The sequence below is a fragment of the Bos javanicus genome, chromosome 17, assembly GCF_032452875.1.
Source record: "Bos javanicus breed banteng chromosome 17, ARS-OSU_banteng_1.0, whole genome shotgun sequence".
NCBI classification, from domain to species: domain Eukaryota; kingdom Metazoa; phylum Chordata; class Mammalia; order Artiodactyla; family Bovidae; genus Bos; species Bos javanicus.
Window position 1 is genome coordinate 6,777,005 of NC_083884.1, and position 14,419 is coordinate 6,791,423.

Below are 14,419 nucleotides of genomic sequence, written 5' to 3' on the forward strand. Positions count from 1 at the left end.
AAGGGAGCAAAGTAGAAGCAGTGACAGATTTTATCTTCTTGGGTTCCAAAATCACTGCAGTCATGAAATTAAAAGACGCTCCTTGGAAGGAAAGCTATGACAAACCAAGACAGTGTATTAAAAAGTAGACATATCATTTTGCCAACAAAGGTCTGAATAGTCAAAGCTATGGTTTTTCCAGTAGTCATATATGGATGTGAGAGTTGGATCATAAAGAAGGCTGAGCACCAAAGAACTGATGCTTTTGAACTGTGGTGCTGGAGAAGACTCTTGACAGTCCTCTGAACTGCAAGGAGATTAAACCAGTCAATCCTAAAGGAAATCAACCCTGAATATTCATTGATGCTGAAGCTGAAACGCCAATACTTTGGCCACCTGATGCAAAGAGCCGACTCTCTGGAAAAGCCTCCGATGCTGAGAAAGATTGAAGGGAAAAGGAGAAGGGGACAGCAGAGGATGAGATGGTTCGATAGCATCACCAACTCAATGCACATGAATTTGAACAAACTCCAGGAGATAGTGAAGGACAGGAAAGCCTGGTGTGCTGCAGTCCATGGGGTCGCAAAGAGTCAGACATGACAGAGCACTGGACAACAACAACAACAGTTCAAAATGTTATTATTTGTTTTTAGTGTACAGACTAGAGAGAGTACTGGGGAAAGGAGCTATAATTATCAGAGCACTGAAAAACAAAGTCCATGATAAAACTTCCAGATGTACAGTGACAACAGAGTTGGTTTTTTTTTTTAAGAGACTGTGTTCTTTCTTTCTTTTTTCAGTATTTATTTTGGTGGCTGCACTGGGCCTCAGTTGCGGCATGTGGGATTTTTAGTTGTGGAATATGCAAACTCTAAATGCAGCATGCGGGATCTAGTCCCCTGAGCAGGGGTGGAACCCAGTTCCCTGGCATTGGGAGCTCAGGGTATTTGCCACTGGACTGCCAGTGAAGTCCCAAGCCACTATTTTCACCCGAGTAATATGAAAGGTATTACAAGAAGAACACTGATCAAACTGATCAACTATTCCTCCTATAAACAATGAAATGTGAGAGGTGGACTTAAGATGATGATTCAGGTTAGACTTATGGGTCAAGTTCTTTGTGGGAAGCAGAGCGAAACACTGGAAGACAGTTAAAGGAATATGCGAAACAAGTATTGGGTTGATCAAAATGTTCATCCAGGTTTTTCCACAAGCTCTCATGGAACCAAATGAATGTTTTGGTTAACGCAATGTTTCTGCTGGTGGGTGTAGAAGACGCACCAGCCAACATTAAAAGAGCTTTAAAATAAATTTTAATACATAAGAATAGAAAACCGGTAAGAATTAGTCATCTGAGGAAAGAAATGCTTTTTAAGGAGAATGTCAGGAACAGGTATGCAGAAAGAGGGAGGCCTCTTGGAAGGAGGACTATATATCTGATACACCTGAAAGGAACAGTCAAATTCTATCTTCCGTGACTATGTTTTATTCTGTAAATTGGTGAATTCTTAATAAAACAAATGTGCTTTCAATGAGACACTGTCCAATGACAACCATGGCTCTCTGCCACTGACAGGCATATTTCAATGGGCCCAATTGGTGTTTAAAAGTCAGGAGTGGCCGTCCACTCACACCCAGGTACGTGTTCAAACTCACACACACACACATGCATGCACGCACACTCCCTACAATCCTCCCGTTTCACTCTGATTAGCAGGCTAGCCCTTCTAGACAACATCTTAGTGTGCAACCTTGTTTCAAGTGATAAGAGAGAAAAGAAATTCTGATTCAATTTCCTTGTTGTCCTAAACACTGTATCTCTTTGAAAATGTCGAGGTCTCTTATTTAGATGGTAACAACAGGGAAAATCAGAGTGCCTGGGTTTATTCCAGAGGCTGAAAAAGTAGAAGAGTCTCTCAGATGTCCTCCAGCTCCAGGATTCTGAGATTCTTCTTCGAAGGCATTAAGGGAACATAAATCATGCCAACTGCCTCTAAACCAAAAATAGAAACGTGCTTTCTAAGATGCTTTATGTTAGTTCTCAAAGGGACTTCACATGCCATTTTTTTCAGATAGTGAAGCCATAGTACAGACAGGACAAATATCTTAGCCAAGGCCACAATCTTACTAGTTAGTTCTTTTTAAAAAAATATTTCTTCATCTCCACTGCTACCACCTTAGCCCAAACATCCCTCATCTCTAATCAGACTATTACAACTGCTTCTTCTTCTTTTTTTTTTTTTTAGGTATTTATTTATTTGTGCCAAGTCCTAGATGCAGCGTACGGGATCTAGCTCCCTGACCATGGACTGAATCTGGGGCCCTGCACTGGGAGCACAGGGTCTCAGCCCCGGGACCAGTAGGCAAGTCCTGCAGGTTTGCTCTGATAGAGACAGAAATGTCTCTTGACTCCCAGTCCAGTGCTCTTTCTAGAAACTATATTCTCCTTTGTAACGCTTGTAATCCCTGACCCTAGTCCCTTAAGGAAACTGTATCTTCTCTGACAAAAACACATTTCACTTGGTTGATGCTTATCCAATCATACTCTTGAGGCAGATGCCTGGAAATATCAATATGCCATGATTATAGAAACCACAACATCAAGAGAACTTGGGAGAAAAGAGAAGGGGAGGCAAGTCCAGAGACCCTGCCAATGAAAACACCACCCCAGCACCCAGAGGCCAGCTGGTTCCTGCCACACTCTCTCATTCCCAGGCCAGAATGGCGAAGCGCTGGTGTGGCCCCAGGACAGAGCAGAACTGAAAGCAACGGTTCCATATTTGTGAGTGATGGGTAAAGGACACATTTCCTAAAGCATCACAGTTTTCAACCTATCTCTGCATTTTCCCATTATCAGCCTTTCCTTTTTCCAATTCCAAGCTTTTTCTTTAACTCTCAGATAACAGCTAAAAATCCAAAGTGAAGACAAGACAAAAGTAAGCAAAAGGCTGTGGGCAGACAGGAGAGGCGACAGGTGTTAGATCATGCATGCATGTCACGCGCCATCACTGCATGTCACCCCACTGGCCCTCTGCTCTCTTCAGCCGCCGGCGTCAGGAGCTGGGACCGGGCAGAGCCAAGCTCAGAGCCAAGCTCACTGCCCCCGGCCCACACGCCACCCGTTCTCCCCATAAATGCAAACAGGTACATCAACTCGAATTTCATGCCCAAGAAAAAGCTCTAGAAATCATTCAGCTCTTAAAGGACTGATGTTTTTCCGTTCCTCAGACAAACCACCACCAATAAAAAATACCCAAATGACTCTTTTTTTCCCACAGTGGTTGCTAGTATTATTGTGGGGTGGTAGTTGAGGTTTTTGGTCTTGGAGTGGAGAAATGAGCTGTCAAAATACATGTCTGCCTGTCTGTCTGTATGTATGTATGCCGAGATATCAACACAGGTTCTATACTGCAAAGATGGAACTGACTATATTATTTCCAAAGACACTACTGAGTAGTCACATTTATATATATCACTAATATTATATACAGAAATATTTTCCATCAATAATGAGGGGAAAATTCTATTAAATGTTGTTGAAGACACAATAACCAACATAAGAATTACCTGTGTCTTTATTTGCCCTTTTTTGAAAGTACGTATTTTTCTTTGATTTTGAAAAAAGCAGAAAAATACGTTTCCATATCACAAAATTATAAAATATACCACATAATCATAAAAGCCTAGATTCTAGTCATATAGCTTATACTTCTTTCCAATGTAAAAATTCCTTCAATGTCACTCCCAAACAGACCTCTAATTTCAGTCTCTCTCAAAAACTACAATACTTACAAGAGCTATAAATGTGTCAAAATCACATTTTTTCCCTGAACTACCAGTGACTATATTTTAATATCTTTCACTATCAGGCTGAACTCACAATGTACATATTTTGGTATTTAATAAAACATTATCTCATACTGTCATCAAGAAAGCAAGAGAGTTCCCAAAAAACATCTACTTTTGTTTTATTGACTATGTCAATGCCTTTGACTTTGTGGATCACAACAAACTGTGGAAAATTCTGAAAGAGATGGGAATACCAGACCACCTGATCTGCCTCTTGAGAAATGTGTATGCAGGTCAGGAAGCAACAGTTAGAACTGGACATGGAACAACAGACTGGTTCCAAATAGGAAAAGGAGTATGTCAGGGCTGTATATTGTCACCCTGTTTATTTAACTTCTATGCAGAGTACATCATGAGAAACGCTGGACTGGAAGAAACACAGCTGGAATCAAGATTGCCAGGAGAAATATCAATAACCTCAGATATGCAGATGACACCACCCTTATGGCAGAAAGTGAAGAGGAACTAAAAAGCCTCTTGATGAAAGTGAAAGTGGAGAGTGAAAAAGTTGGCTTAAAGCTCAACATTCAGAAAACGAAGATCATGGCATCCGGTCCCATCACTTCACGGGAAATAGACGGGGAAACGGGAAACAGTGGAAACAGTGTCAGACTTTATTTTGGGGGGCTCCAAAATCACTGCAGATGGTGACTGCAGCCATGAAATTAAAAGACGCTTACTCCTTGGAAGGAAAGTTATGACCAACCTAGATAGCATATTTAAAAGCAAAGACATTACTTTGCCAACAAAGGTTCATCTAGTCAAGGCTATGGTTTTTCCTGTGGTCATGTATGGATGTGAGAGTTGGACTGTGAAGAAGGCTCAGCACCGAAGAATTGATGCTTTTGAACTGTGGTGTTGGAGAAGACTCTTGAGAGTCCCCTGGACTGCAAGGAGATCCAACCAGACCATTCTGAAGGAGATCAGCCCTGGGATTTCTTTGGAAGGAATGATGCTAAAGCTGAAACTCCAGTACTTTGGCCACCTCATGTGAAGAGTTGACTCATTGGAAAAGACTCTGATGCTGGGAGGGATTGAGGGCAGGAGGAGAAGGGGACGACAGAGGATGAGATGGCTGGATAACATCACTGACTCAATGGACATGAGTCTGAGTGAACTCTGGGAGTTGGTGATGGACAGGGAGGCCTGGCGTGCTGCGATTCATGGGGTTGCAAAGAGTCGGACACGACTGAGTGACTGATCTGATCTGATCTGATTGTCACCCTGCTTATTTAACTTATATGCATAATATATCATGCAAAATGCTGGGCTGAAATCAAGATTGCGGGGAGAAATTACAATAACCTCAGATACTCAGATGACACCACCCGTATGGCAGAAAGCGAAGAACTAAAGAGCCTCCTTGATGAAAGTGAAAGAGGAGAGTGGAAAAAGTTGGCTTAAAACTCAACATTCAGAAAACTAAGATCATGGCATCCAGTCCCATTACTTCATGGCAAATAGATGGGTAAATAGTGGAAACAGTGACAGACTTTATTTTTCTGGGCTCCAAAATCACTGCAAATGGTGACTGCAGCCATGGAATTTAAAGACACTTGATCCTTGGAAGAAAAGCTATGATCAACCTAGACAGCATGTTAAAAAGCAGGGACATTACTTTGCAAAAAAAGGTCCATGTAGTCAAAGCTATGGTTTTTCCAGTAGTCATGTATGGATGTTAGAGTTGGACTCTAAAGAAAGCTGAGGGCTGAAGAATTGATGCTTTTGAACTGTGGTGTTGAAGAAGACTCTTGAGAGTCCCTTGGACTGCAAGGAGATCCAACCAGTCAATCCTAAAGGAAATCAGTTCTGAATATTTATTGGAAGGACTGATGCTGAAGCTGAAGCTCTGATACTTTGGCCACCTGATGCGAAGAACTGACTCATTGGAAAAGACCCTGGTGCCGGGAAAGATTGAAGGTGAGAGGAGAAGGGGATGACATAGGATGAGATGGTTGGATGGCATCACTAACTCGATGGACATGAGTTTGAGCAAGCTCTGAGAGTTGGTGATGGACAGGGAAACCTGGTGTGCTGCAGTCCATGGGGTCACAAAGAGTGGGACACGATTGAATGACTGAAATGAACTGAGCTCATACCATCCTTCAATTTAACATATTTAAATATCCTTTTCCATATTTAAGTATCTGTGTAGTTGCTAAGTTGTGTTTGCCTCTTTGTGACCCCTTGAACTGTAGCCTGCCAGGCTCCCCTGTCCATGCGATTATCCAGGCAAGAATACTGGAGTGGGTTGCCATTTCCTCCTCCAGGGGATCATCCTGATCCAAGGACTGAACCTACATCTCCTGCATTGGCATGCAGGTTCTTCATCAGTGAGCCACCAGTGAAGCCCCTAAATCTGTTTGTTTCTATTTTGCATGTACATTCATTCATATTGCTTTTAAATTGCATATAAGTGATATCATACAGTATTTAAATATAATATCTTCTAATAACGGATTATTTTTAAAACTCCTAAAGTCAAAGAAATGGATGGTGACCTTAAGGAGAGACATAGCCTAGGGAACATTTTTGTTAAGGGAAAACTGATCCTGTTTGCAGATCTAACGAGAAGGAATCAACTATCAAGGAGAATTTGAAGATACCCGCCACCCTACCGCCACCCCCTCCCGCCGCCCACACACACAAAGATTCTGATGGAGCAAGAGGATCAGGAGAAAGGTGAGGTCAAGAGCACAGGTAGGAGAGACCTAGAAATATGAGAAGTAAGGCCGACTCTTCACAGTTCAGTTTAGTCGCTCAGTCACGTCCGACTCTTTGCGACCCCATGGATGCAGCACACCAGGCTCTTTTCATAGCAAGTCACTAAATCTTGAATTTGATGGACAAACATGGCAGGTTCCCTTTCCATCTTCCCTTCTCCTTCCCTCCTGATATTCTGGCTGGTTTCTAGAGATGATCAGAGTTTAGGTGGATTTATAATGGGCAACAAAGTATCAGCGCTAAGAGTTTTTAGCTCAGTTCTCCAAGCATGGAAGGCAGAAAACATAAGGTCCCTACTCAGAGACTTAAGCTTTGACTGGGAGATGGGGTCTAAGGCAGCAGGAGGCTCTTGGTTTGAAACCTTGCTTGGGGGAGTAATTAGGATTACATAATTATTTCTCAGGTCTCTCCCAGCTCAAAAGTCATTATTTTCTATCCTTTATTGCAACCATTATACTAATTGTGGAGGAGTAATCAGAGAATCTGGAGAAGGAAATGGCAACCCACTCCAGTATTCTTGCCTGGGAAATCCCATGGACAGAGGAGCCTGGTGGGCTACAGTCCTTGGAGTTGCACAGAGTCAGAAACAATTATTAAAAGAGGATGACAGCCATGGTACAAAAATCTCTGTAAGAATCCCAGTTGTAAATGGGATTCTATCTGTAATATTTTTTATGAGTAAAGCATATTTCACTTAAGGAATCCAGAGCATAGAAATCAACCATCTCAAAATATAACCTGTAGTTGGTTGGTTGGTTTTTTTTCCTGAGCAACTGCCAGTAGGAAAAAAAAAAAAAAACTCATTGTTTTAGAATGTACTTTAGAAGGCTCTGAATTGGCTGCTATTAAATACATAGTCTATTAATATAAATGTGCTAATCAAATAAAATTCCATCTAAGGGTGAAGACTCCTCAAATATTGGGAAAGCCTGAAGAGAGGGGAGCTGTGTGCCCTCAATTATAACTAATAGTGATGGCAGAGGATTCATTTTGGGTCAAACTGCCTCAGACAACCTCTCTGTAGAGCCTTATAAAAATCTATTAAGAGGACATCCTCCCTGAGCTCTAATCTCTGGCCTAGTTTCCTTTTCTCTCTTGCTACTGTATCACATGGGAATGCGGGGCTGTGGAAAATAAAGCCAGCATCCAATAGCCCCTGACTCCTGGACCTTGTCCTAAGCCTCCCTCAACTTGTTGGCTCACTCAGTTCGCTATCCATCATTTCAGCAAAGCACACACTGTTTTGTTCCCCTAAGTTGTAGGTAACCTGTTAACACATAGGGTGAAAACAGAGAAAATGTTGGCAATGCGTGCATTCCAAATGGTTTCAGGCTTTGATAAATGCATGCCTCAAAACAGTAACCAGATTTCAGAATACTGTTAATAATGCCAGGAAATAATTCCACCATGTTTTACATCTTAATTTCACCAGAACAAGTTGCCAGCCAACTGGGTCAAACCCAAGCACCATGTAAGTGACTGATAAGCAGAATGAATGAAGAAGAAAAATGAAAGTTATTATCTAAAACATACCAAAAATTTGTTATGGGACTTAATTTTTAAGGCTGCTTAAGAAACTAAACCCCTAGTGGCAAAGATTTGGACAGTAAAAATTATAGCTTTTGAAAATTATAGCAAATGTTGAGACATCAGCTCATTGGTGACTGAACAGGAAAGTCTCTTCCACACGTGGAATGATTTGTCAGAATGTGAAAACCAGACCATTCTTGGGCAAAGTCTCCCCAACAACCCAATCAATCACTATAATTTTGGTAGTGTGCACCATCCAGTCACATAACTATTTTGTTGAAACCTATTAAAAGGGGTAACTCAGTTACAATATCTGCTGTAAAACTCTAAAATTTAGCTAAGGTAAATTCAGAGATAAATTTATCTGACAAATTCCACAGGGAAGTATTTTAAAGCAGGGATTTGAGGTAGATGCTCTGAATTTCTAAGAACTCTCTCATACTAATGAAGTTCTTCTCAAGAAATTCTCCTGGAAAAAAAAAAAAAACCTTAAGTTTTTGACTGACATGTCTTGGTCATTTTCCCTGGAAAAGGAGGTAGCTTTGGGAAGTTATGCTGCTTAGTTTAATAGCTGTCTTTGCAGCTCTATCAATCAGAATTAGTTCCGTACCAGCAGTCTTTCAAATGACTTTATGCGAAAAATTTCAAATATGCAACCTGCAGCGTAATTAAGCTGATGTGCTGATTACCTTTTGGAACAGCAACAGGAAAGAAAAACTCCTTTTCAAAAATGTCCTTCATCCATTCGTAGTTTAAGATGTACTATGAGCAATAAGTGTACTAACAATAAAATTCCACACATATTCACAAATCTCACAAATTGTGGGCATATTTCCCTGGAGAGAGGTGGCTACAGTTTTCAGCCAGTTCTAAAAAGTGTCCATGAATTGCCCGTCTTCAAAAACGTTTATAAGCCCCTTTAAATTGCATTCATATAGAGTCCCAAAACAGAGGCTAACAGCCAGTTCGAATTCTAAAAGTATTACTGAAGAGACAGTCATGGAACTTTTGTGACTTTGGAAATACAAAAAGTTCCATTTCAGCAGCTTAGGGGTTGTTCCAGTCTGTGAGTAACTACGATCTTAAGTAACAATCAGGGCAAGCCCCAGAGCCTCACAAATTTCATGGCTGGTTAGATACTTACACCCCAACTCCAAAGCACTGCAAGGTGTGGCGTCAGAGGCACAAAGTGATTAGCATCTTTCTAGTATTAGCAACAGGCTCAAAGAACATGGTCCTATGCCAATGAGGACCAAGGACCTTTCTTCACCAGTCTACGAAATGGGCCGTGAAGAGTCTGGTGCCTTCTGTGCACGTAAACATCACGAAGTGCAGTAAGTCAGCGGTGCTTGAAATACCCGACACAGCTATCCCGACTTCACACAGGAGGAATAGTGTTAGCACTCAGAGCACTTATACCCTGGAGGAGGGAATGGCAACCCACTCCAGTATTTTTGCCCCCAAAATCCCATGGACAGAGGAGGCTGGAGGGCTACAGTCTATGGGGTCACAAACAGTCAGACACGACTGAGCATCTGCATAGCACTTATATGGTAACCTAATAATTCCTCATTTCTTAACTTTTTGTGATTATAAAATTAATGAAAGACTTCCTTACATGCAAATATAATAAACTAACAAATGGCAGAAAGTGAAGAGGAACTAAAAAGCCTCTTGATGAAAGTGAAAGTGGAGAGTGAAAAAGTTGGCTTACAGCTCAACATTCAGAAAACAAAGATCATGGCATCTGGTCCCATCCCTTCATGGGAAATAGATGGGGAAACAGTGGAAACAGTGTCAGACTTTATTTTGGGGGGCTCCAAAATCACTGCAGATGGTGACTGCTGCCATGAAATAAAAAGACGCTTACTCTTTGGAAGGAAAGTTATGACCAACCTGGATAGCATATTCAAAAGCAGAGACATTACCTTGCCAACAAAAGTCTATCTAGTCAAGGCTATGGTTTTTCCTGTGGTCATGTATAGATGTGAGAGTTGGACTGTGAAGAAGGCTGAGTGCTGAAGAATTGATGCTTTTGAACTGTGGTGTTGGAGAAGACTCTTGAGAGTCCCTTGGACTGCAAGGAGATGCAACCAGTCCATTCTGAAGGAGATCAGCCCTGGGATTTCTTTGGAAGGAATGATGCTAAAGCTGAAACTCCAGTACTTTGGCCACCTCATGCGAAGAGCTGACTCACTGGAAAAGACTCTAATGCTGGGAGGGACTGGGGGCAGGAGGAGAAGGGGACGACAGAGGATGAGATGGCTGGATGGTATCACTGACTCGATGGACATGAGTCTGAGTGAACTCCGGGAGTTGGTGATGGACAAGGAGGCCTGGCGTGCTGCGATTCATGGGGTCGCAGAGTCAGACACAACTGAGCAACTGAACTGAACTGAACTGAACAAATGGTATCACTGCCGAACCAAAATTTAAAAGACTATTTTTTCATCCAAGAGTAGGCAAAAGATTCTAGAAGTTCATAATAAAAATCTATGGTTTAAAGTAGTTAACCACTCACATATATATTATTGTTATGATCAGTTTATCATCAAGATTTCATACTAATAAATAAAAAGCAAGATTTAGGATCACCGAAAAATTTCAGAGGCAAAAAAATTTAACTTGAAAGTTCTTGCTCAGTAACAACCACATGGGCCTCAGTCGTATATTATCAATGTCCAGATTTACATATTTCAAGAGGGGACTTAGGAAAAGTAAAAATGGGTCCATCTCATACACCACAGGTGAGAAATTATACTGCTATTCTACCTGCAAAGAGCAATTTGGCAACAGCCTTTAAAACTGAATGTGAACAGCAAAATCACTTCTATTCTATTCCAACATTAGAATAAATGCTAATCACCTTGTACCTCAGACACCACACCTTGCAGTGTTTTGAGTCAGAGTGTAGGTATCTAACCAGCCATGACATTTTTAACACACAGAGTCTTGCCCTGATTATTACACAAGATCACAGTTACTCACAGGCTAGAACAACCCCTAAGCTGCTGAAATGGAATTTCTTGTATCACTGAAGTCACAAAAGTTACATGATTGTCTCTTTAGTAGTAACTTTAGAATATGAGTTGGCTATTAGCCTCTGTTTGGGGACTCTTCATAGTTTTACCATGAATGCATCTTTAAAGTGGCTTAAAAAAATTTTTTTGAAGTACATTTACGTCCTATAAATATACTTCCACAGTACAAAATGATTTAATAACATATTGAATAACAGCAAAGAGTTGACACTTACTGTGCCAGGCACTATTCTGAAGACATTATACCATTAACTCATTAAATCTTCTCAGCAATCCTGTGAACTACACTTCCCTCTTCTACAAGATACAGAAACAGGCATGGAGAAGTAAAGGTGCTGGTCTAATCAAGGTCACATTAGGGTCTAACCATTAGTACCTCTCAAACTACAGAGATACCCTTTGAGGCACTGTTTAGATAGGACACAACTGGAAAGACCCCAAATATCCATCAGCAACAATCAGGTTATATAAATAAATACAATGAAATACTACATCACAATTTTAAAAAGGATGCAGATCGGCCAAGATGGTGGAAAAGAAGGACCCTGAGCTCACCTGCTCTCCCAGCACACCAAAATCACAACTATATGTAGAACAACCATTGATGAAAAAGACCTAAACCAAGCAGAAAAGATCTTTCACCATAAAAGACATAAAGAGGGAACCGCAGCAAGACGGACAGAAGAGGCAAACTCATGATACAATCAGTTGGGGTGGGCAACACACAAACTGGAGAAGAACTGTATTACAGAAGTTCCACCACGTGAGTGACAGTCACAGGCCCACACGCTGGGCTCCCCTGCCCAGGAGTCCTGTACCAGGAACACGGCCCCCCGAGCTTTTGGCTTTGAAGGCCAGCAGGGCTTAACTTCAGGAGTCCCAAAGGACTAGTGGAAATAGACATTTCACTTGTAAAGGGAGGACACACAGTCTCACAGGCACTGGGACCCAGAGTAAAAGCAGTAATTTCATAAGAGGCAGAGCCAGATCTATATGCTAGTGTTGAAAGGTCTCCCAAGAGTGCCAATGGGTGACTACAGCTCACCCAGGGGCATTGATATTGTTGACAGCCACTCTTGGGAGCCCCTTCTACCACATGGATGGGCATCAGTGTGGTGTCCTTCCTTTAGCTTATTAGTGCCAAGACCTGGCACCACTCAACAGCCTACAGGTACAGGTACTGGGAGAGAAGCCTCAGGCTAAGTGACTAACTGGGCAGACATAGCCCCAGCCATCAGCAGACAGACTGCCTAAAGACTTCCTGAGCCCACAGCCCCCTCTAGACATGCCTCTAGAAACAGCTCTGTCCACTAAAGGGAGAAGACTCATACCAGGGGGCAGACATCAGACATTAGGAAACCACAGACCTGCAGCCTGCAGACCCCAACAGCCCACTGCAGGCCATGCACTCTGGGACCATCCGAGTTCTGCTTCTGCCCACCAGCAGGCCCACAAAAGCTCTGAGACACCCCAGGCCCTACACCAATGGTGTCAGGAACCGTTCCCTCATCACCAGCAACCTGACACCAGCTCTGGGATGCCCAGGCATTGCTGCCAGACTCTAGGACCCGGCTCTGCCTGCCAGAAATCCAGCACTAACCCCAGGACCTGGCGTCATCAAACAGCGGGGAGGAAACAAACCCGAAGTCTTCCGAGCCCTGAGTCCACCCACTGTGGGGCCAGCACTAGCCCTGGGGCACCCTGGGATTCTGCAGAAGTTGCGTCTTAACAGTCCTACCAACTACAGTCAACAGCCTCCACAAAAGGCAGGGCTTGGCAACCAACTGGGCCAGGAGTCAAGCAAGCCTAGCAGACTGCCCACACAATCAACCTGCCCCAAGAGAAAGATCCCATGCAGCCCTCGCGAGGGGGAACCCCTACAGCATAGAGCTTGGGGCATGCACTGCTGGGACACACAGAATGTCTCCTATAGAGGGTCACTTCTCCAAGGCTGAAAATGTACCTAACCTACCACATACATAAAGATACAAATAGTAACTTAGACAAAATAAGGTGGCAGAGAAGTATGTTCCAAATGAAGAAGCTAAATAAAACCCCAGAAGAAGAACTAAGTAAACCTGAAACAGGCAATCTGCCCTAGAATAGTTCAGGGAAATGGTCATAAAGATGGTCAAAGGACTCAGGAGAAGAATGGATGCACAGAATGAGAAACTAGAAGTTTTTAACAGAGTTAGAAAATATAAAGAAAAACCAAACAGAGATGAAAAATAAAATAACTGAAATGAAAAAATATACTAGAAGGATTCAATAGCAGAATAAATGATACAAAGGAATGGATCAGTGAGTTAGAAGACAGAGTAATGGAAATCACTGCTGCTAAACAGAAAAAAAGAGAAAGGAATGAAAAGAAACAAGCACAGTATAAAAGATCTCTGGGGTAAGGTCAAGTGAAATAATATTCACATTACAGGGGTTCCAGAATGAGAAGAGAGAGAGAAAAGGGTTGAGAACATATGTGAAGACATAATAACAAAATTTCCGTAACACTGGAAAGGAAGTAGTCACCTAAGTCTAAGAAGCACAGAGTCCCACACAGGATTAGCCAAAGAGGAACACATCAAGACACACAGTAATTAAAATGAGGAAAAGATAAAGAGAGAAGAGTAAAAGCAGCAAAGTAAAAAGCAAAAAGTAACATATAAGGGAACTCTTTTATAGCTATAGTTGATTTTTCAGTAGAAACTCTGCAGGCCAGAAGGGATGGCATGATACGTTTAAAGGAAAAAAATCTAAAACCAAGACTACTCTACCCAGCAAGGCTTTCATTCAAATTTGATGGAAAAATCAAGCTTTAGAGACAAGCAAAAGCTAACAGTTCAGCACCACCAAAACAGCTTTACAACAAATGCTAAAGAAACTTCCCTAGGCAAAGAAAAAAAAAAAAAGAAGGCTACAACTAGAAACAGTAAAACTATGAAGTGAAAAAGCTCATCAGTAAAGGCAAACATACGGTAAAGGTAGGTAATCATCTACATACAAAGCTAGTAGACAGGTAAAGGGACAAAGGTAGTAAAATAATCTATAACCACAATCAGCAGTTAGAGACACTCAAAACAGTTAGCTGTAAAGCATGGTATCAAAACCAGTATCCACAAGGGGAAGGGAATACAAATGCATGCAATTGAAATTGTGATTTTAATTTAATTGCAATTTAAAGTATCATGTATATAGAGAGATTTCTATATAAAAAACACATGGCAACAACAAACCAGAGATCTATAATAGATATACACTCAAAAAAAAAAAGGAAATCCAACGTAACACTAAAGAGAGTC

The 14,419-nt window shown here is 41.7% G+C and overlaps 1 protein-coding gene across 3 annotated transcripts in view; it reads right to left on the reverse strand.

Annotated features, from left to right (window-relative positions):
* The window catches only part of FHIP1A (FHF complex subunit HOOK interacting protein 1A), a 301,594-nt gene that overhangs the window by 116,495 nt on the left and 170,680 nt on the right, over positions 1–14,419 (reverse strand). The gene's annotated exons all lie outside the window — the stretch shown is intronic.